This window comes from Chrysochloris asiatica, unplaced genomic scaffold (genome assembly GCF_000296735.1).
Source record: "Chrysochloris asiatica unplaced genomic scaffold, ChrAsi1.0 scaffold00144, whole genome shotgun sequence".
NCBI classification, from domain to species: Eukaryota; Metazoa; Chordata; class Mammalia; order Afrosoricida; family Chrysochloridae; genus Chrysochloris; species Chrysochloris asiatica.
In genome coordinates this window covers 8,508,223-8,515,230 of record NW_006408662.1, presented here as the reverse complement: position 1 = coordinate 8,515,230, position 7,008 = coordinate 8,508,223, and the positions used below count along the sequence as shown (strand labels likewise).

The 7,008-nt window shown below is 40.0% G+C and overlaps 1 protein-coding gene across 1 annotated transcript in view; it reads right to left on the bottom strand.

Moving 5' to 3' along the window:
• Window positions 1-7,008, bottom strand: part of PCNXL2 (pecanex-like 2 (Drosophila)) — a 491,139-nt gene that overhangs the window by 123,957 nt on the left and 360,174 nt on the right. The gene's annotated exons all lie outside the window — the stretch shown is intronic.

Sequence of the window (7,008 nt, the reverse complement as noted above, 5' to 3'; positions counted from 1 at the left end):
GGAATGTGGGACCCTATCCAGAGAAGCAGCAACACCAGAGATAGAGGCAGAGATGAGGACATGGAGAGAGGGAGCACCTGAGGACTCTAGACTCTTGGAAAGAGAAAGGCTGTGTGCTGGCGGCCAGGAGGGAGGCTTGCAGAATGTGCCCTTTGATTGTTTAAATGATTACATATTCCTGAGTGTTTTTATGTACATCCCAAACAAAGAAAACCCAGAGGGAATAGAAGCAAATATTGTTGAACGACGATGTATGGAAGAGATTGCAATCACTGCAATGAAATGATGAGTGTAAAACCGATGTTCTCCTATATAAACTATCACTCAATTCACAATAAAAACCTTAAAAAACAAACAAACAAACAAACCGATCATCACTGAGATTTTTTGTCTAACATTGTGTCTTACATCTTCAGCTATTCTTATTGGAGAAACTAGATTACAAGTTCAATTGTACTTTAGAAAGTCAAGATAGGCTATGAAGCTACTGCATTTGCTAGGTAAGCCAGCACCCACCCTCAGATCTCTCCCCTCAAAAGAGGTCTGCAATGAGGTGGGAGGGACTTATGTGGAGAGAGAATGGGCACCTATGAATGAACATGCTCAGTGTCTGAATGGAAACGCAATCCACAAACGTGCTGGGAAACATGGACAAGGATGTGCATCTCTTCTCTGCAGTAAAAAGAGATTGGTCAATCCAGATGCAAAATGATAATGCTGTCACTTCCGGATGGGATGAGCAAGCATCCTAGACTGGCTAGTATATGGGACAATAATATTCCTTCGCCAAAGTCATTAAGGTTAAAATAGAAGAAAATCTATAATTTTTAATTAGATAGATTGTACTCAGAAAATTAGAAGACCACACTGAAAAGATGAGTAGGAAGTAGTCTCATTAAGGAATGGTTCAAGGAATCAAGTAAATTTTCATCTCCAGTGAAAAGGCAACTTTGTAATTTTGGTATCAAAAGATGTGATGATTTTGAATTGTTCAATGTAAATGTAATAAGGAAAAATGAGGTTAATTAGAATAGTCTCCAAATCTTCCTCTCACCTTTCTTGCCTCACTAAATTTTCATAATATCATAGGTTTGGAAGACAATTAAGAAACAAACAAACTCAGAGTAGAATTAGAAATTGATGGATAGACCACAGAAGAAGAAGCAAGTATAAAAGTTTTTTCAAACGTACAACCAACATACGGAATTCTTAAGAAGTCACAGGCATGTGGTTATATAAAGGCCCTTGGATCTTAGGGACTATAGTCTCAGACTCAACAATGAATTTTAGGTGAGAATTGAAGAATCAGGAGCAGAGAGAAGAGAATGGAAGGGCAACAGAGGAAGAGAGAGACAAAGAGGTATTATGGAAGAAACAGGAAAAGTAAGAACAAAAGGAGAATGAAAAAGGGAAAGAGAGTGAGATCGGGTTTAGAAGCTATAAGTAATGTTCATATAATCCTAGAATATGTATTATATGAAGAAGTACATGGCATCAGAATTGGAGGAAGACTTACTAACAACCTGCAAATGACAGTAGTGCTTCCAGGAAGTGAAGAGGATTTGAAATACTGATAAAGACCAAAAACTGCAGCCCTCAGTGTGAATTGCACCTCAGTGAAAGAAAAACAAAAACAAAAATTCTCACAATTGGACCAATAAATTGCATGATCAGTGGAGAAAAGAATAAAGCTGTCAAAGACTTCATTTTGCTTGAATCTACAATCAATGCTCATGGAAGCAGTAGATTGGAAATCAAATGATATATTGCTTTAGGTAAAACTGCAAAAGACTTCTTTAAAGTGTTAAAGAACAAAGCTGTCACTTTATGCATGTGAAAGTTGGACAATGAATAAGGAAGACTGAAGAAGAAACTATGCATTTGAATTATGGCATTGGTGAAGAATTATTGAAATTACCATAGAAGAACAAATAAATCTATCTTGGAAGAATTACAGCCAGATTGTTACTGAGAAGTGAGAATAGGGAGACTTTGTCTTTGCTTTTTGGAGATGTTGTCAGGAGGGACCAGTCCCTGATGAAGGACACCATGCTTGGTAAAGTGGAAGGTCAATGAAACAGATTGACACAGTTGGAGTAACAATGGACTCACACACACCATCAGTTGTGAGGATGATGCAGGACTGGACAGTATTGTGTTCTGTTGGGCATCGCGTCACTTTGAGTTGGAACCAACTAGACTGCACCTAACAACAACAATCAAGAATCGGAATGCTGGGGAAGAAAAACACGAGTTTGTTTTGCTGATAACTTTAAATAGTTTCTCTACTCTCCTTCACTTGCACCAATCACTGAGAGTTGATTTCAACTGGCTTCCTACTTCTTTTCATTTAAAGGCCACTTCTGTTTTAATTCCAGGGTTGTTTTAAGCGTTCAGTTTCCATTCTGGGTGGAGCTCCACAGGGACTTTGAAAGTGTGACAGCTGAGAAGAGAGCATTTTACTTTGTTGCATCAGCTAGAATTCTCATGTCTTAGGTTCACAGGAAAAATAGTCAATTACTCATACTATTTTGTCAGTAACTAAGTGATGTACAAATTGAGAGACAGGTAGGTGTAAACAGCTCAAACTCTTGACTGATTTCTGTTAAAAGACATGATTCATTTAAAGGTCAATCAATATCATTTCTTTTCATCTGTATCATTAACCCAGTCCTAAAAGAGCTCTGGTAGCATAGTGGTTATGAATCAGGCTGCGAACCTTAAGGTCAGCAGTTCTAGACTACCAGCCGCTCTGTGGGAGAAAGATGAGGCTTTCTGCTCCCGTAAAGATTTACAGCCTCGGAAACCCTGTACAGGGTCGCTATGGGTCGGAATCGACTTGACGGCCGGCAGTTCAAACCCATCAGCTGCTCCTTAGAAACTCTATACAGAATGGCTCTGAATTAGAATTGACTTTACAGCACTTAACAACAACAGGAGGAACAAGCTGATTATATCAGAGAAGGCGTTCACACATGTAAGTTCTAGATTACATCACACCCAAACTCCAGAGATGTAGTGATATGGCTTTCGTCTATTAATTTGCTCATTTATGCCTAACACACTCTATCACACAAAATGCATTTGGATTTGAAAACACTCTTAACTATCCTATTGTTAAGAATCGTTAGTCCAACTCTTCCTTTCTTCACTATTGTGTGAGTGCTGCTATGTTTCATCTTCACACTATGTCTATTCATAAGACTGTCAATATAAAGAGATTCCTGGTCAAGAAACAAAAGCAGAATCCCCCCCATTCCTTAGTAGATTGGAGTGAAAACTGGTAAAAAAAAAAAAAAAAAAAAAAAAAAAAAAATCAGATACCACTCCAAAAGAAGCAACTGGAGAAGACCCAAGCTGGGTCTCTAAGGAGTCACACATGTGACTACACAGCACGTAATAGACCCAGCTGCTTGCACTCTACCATATCAAGTTCAAATTTGCTCAAGATCTGATCAATTGAACATGTTTGGCAAACCTTCTGGTTTCTTCCTTTGTTTTTATGCTTCCGCATTAAAAAGTTGGCTGATAAATATGTGAGACTTTGGTTTTGAGAATTAACTTTGTGACTCATGCCTAGGTGAAAGTGACAAGCATGAACATGCTTAGCTTACATAATACATGGTCCCTAAATGCCCTACAAATGAATCCCGGGTTATGGAAAGTTATCTCTGTTGGGCGTTCAGTGTATGCTGTATCCTGGGAGCCTTTTAAGCCACCTTTAAAAGCTGGTAAGTAGGTCAGGCTTAGCAACTACAATCAAGACAGGCAACCCCAGGGAAAGCCTCATCTGCAAGTCTAAAGCTCTAACAAGTGAAACTTTCCAGCATTATGATTAAATGAATCCATTACAATTATTTTCTTTTTGCTTAGCACAGCAACTTGTATTTACACATAAGCAAAACCAGCAATCAGACATTTAAGGAGACCAAATCCAGAAATGCAAATGCTCTAATTGCAGCCAAGACCCCAGGTACCCTCACGATTTTCATGTGTCCCTTTGTCTCATTCTCCGCCTCCACCCCTCCACACACACACACACACCCACTTATATGGTGAAGAATAGACTAAGTTCTTTGTAGACGATTTTCCAAATGAAGCTTACAAAATAGACTGCTGTTCTTAATCATTTGATAATCAAAACTCCCACATACTGATTCCTTACATATAACACAACGTGTACTCCATTATGAAGTCTGCTAGAAAACAAGATATCCTGAGACAAGTCAGATACCAACAGAGGACAGGGTTTAAGATTCTGGACTCAATAGCACCCTGTCTGTGTTTGAATTCTAGCTTCATCCACGTTCATCAATTTTTGCATTTATAGAATTGGAATGTGACAGAAAGATGAGGCTTTCTGCTCTCATAAAGATTTACAGCCTAGGAAACCCTATTGTTGTTGTTAAGTGCTGTCGAATCGATTCTGATCCATAGTGACCCTGTATAGGGTTTCCAAGGAGCAGCTGGTGAGCTTGAACCACTGACCTTGCAGTTCAAATGACTTTGCAGCCTGACACATTAGCCCACAGCGCCACACCAGGACTTTGCTGCTATTAGTTGGAACTAACTCTATGGTACACAACCACCACCACCATAGACTAGGAATAGTAATATACCACCTCATATTAATGTATTTTGTTAGAACAGTGCTATTGAAGAGTTTGATAAATACCTGCAAAGACAAGTTCGTATCTTATTTTGTGGCTGTACTTAGCTCAGAAACAGATCAATTGAGAGATCCTTCCACTTTGCCCCAGTCCCCCTGTGTGCAAATGCAAAGTGAAATTTAGCGAATCTAATCCCTCTTATTTTTCAGAAGAAGGAGCCAGACTCAGAGAGGTTAAACTAAACTGTTCAGGTCCAAAGGTATTTAGTTATTGGCCCATTTGAAATTGGAGGTCTAAACTACCGATTGTCACTCAGCCCAATGCTGTTTCTACCACCAAATCTCACCATGTCTCTGTGAGGAGACGGTCTTCTGGAAAACTAGATTATTGGTGTTAAGTGCTGTTGAGTCAGTTCTGACTCACAGCGATGCTGGACCGGGTTTCTGAGGAGCAGCTGGTGGGTTTGAACTGCTGACCTTGCAGTTGCCACTCCAGTGCTGATCCTACAGTGCCACACCAGGAAAATCTTGCCTGACAGTCAGTAGTTGAGTAAAGCCTTCTTCCTGACAACAAGGAGACAGGATCATAGGCATGGACTTTACCAAGAAATTGTGGCTGCTGCCCCTCCCACGTGTGGACTTGTCCTCTTATAGATGGTCTGTGATCCACCCTGGAATGTCCTCTACAGTGTGAGTGTTCAATTAGTGAAACACCATTCCACAACCAGCAAGGCTGGTGGCCTACACATGCTGGGATTGGGTCTCTGAAACGCAGAAATCTGGAAAAGAAAGACTGCTTCTTGAATGGACAGCTCCAAAAAGATTGATTTGACTTACACATGCTATTCTTTTCTGTCTCTTTTTTAAAATTATTGTGTACTGAGAGATCATTTACGTGGAAGAACAATGACTTTACACCATTGTTTAATTGCAATAATTATGAACTCCTCCATGCAATCTCATTCAACAGTATTTGCTTCCATTCCCTCTGTGGCTTTTTTTTTTTTTTTTTTCGGAGTGGGGACAGTTGGGTTTGAGATATACACAAAAACACTCAGGATTATATCATCATTTAAACAACCAAAGGGCACATTCTGTAAGCCTGCCTCTTTGTTGCCCACACATAGCCCTTCTCTTCCCATGAGTCTAGAGTCCTCAGCTGTTCCCCTCTCCATGCCCTCATCTCTGCCTCCATCTCTGAGTCACTGCTTCTCTGGATAGGGTCCTGCACTCCACTTGTGCTCTTCTCCCTTGATAGTCCCAGGGTCCTCTGCTCCTGGAATGTAAGATTAACTACATCCCCTTTTTGCTACAAAACTCCTACCTATACAGTTGTGACAGTCACAATTAATCATGGTAACAATTACTCACTCTTGAATCATCAGAATCTTATCTCTGTTTCTTTTCACCAGACCCATCTAGACAAGATGAAAACTATTCAGTGGGGACTCTATCTTTCCCCACACACTCTTAAACTAAACTCCCTCTTGAGAGTTTGTAAACCAGTCACTTTGTGCCTCTATCGCCCCCTCATTTTAGGTAGTCAATGTCTAAGTTGCCCATTCCTATCTGCCCTGTGTACAGAAGTTATAGTATTGATCTTTGAATACATGCTATTCTTGAAAGTCTGGGAAGGCAGATTAAAGAGGCTCAGCTTCCTACTTCTGCTTTGCACTTTTCTCTTCGAGGGTGACATCAAATGAAAGTATGAAAATTCTGTGGGTATAAAAACAAAACCAAAAACATTTCTGGCACAAAAGAAAACCTAAATATTGATTGTACTTTAAGAAAGTGTGTGGAGATGCCCCTTGTGTGCCATCTTGGACCTGAGTGTATAAAAAAAAAAAAAATGATACATTCAAAGTAAGATTTATGGAAACAGCAACATCAACACATACATAGTAACCACAGCCACATGTCAGCTGAACATTACACTTAAGTTCTCTAAATAGAAACCCCATTTAGACTAGCTATGAACAGATTTCGTATAGCCATTATCTGCATCTCCTTAGACAGGTCCTGGTGAGACACTACAGGTGTGTTTGAGGCCTCTCTTTTTTGCTGAACAAGCTCATCAGCCACTTCTCGGAAACCCTATACGTGTTCGCTATGGGTCAGAACTGACTTGATGGCACTTAACAACAACAACAACAACAACAATGTTGTACTTCCAAGACTTTAAATCTCAACTCTAGTGCAGCACAATAAGCTTCACAAGGTTGTTGTTGTTGTTAAATGCCATGGAATCGATTCCAACCCATAGCAACCCTGCACAGGGTTTCTGAGGCTGTAAATCTTTACGAGAGCAGAACACCTCATCTTTCTTCTGTGGAATCACTGGTAGTTTTGAACTGCTGACCTTGAGGTTGGCAGCCCGACTCATAACCATTAGGCTACAT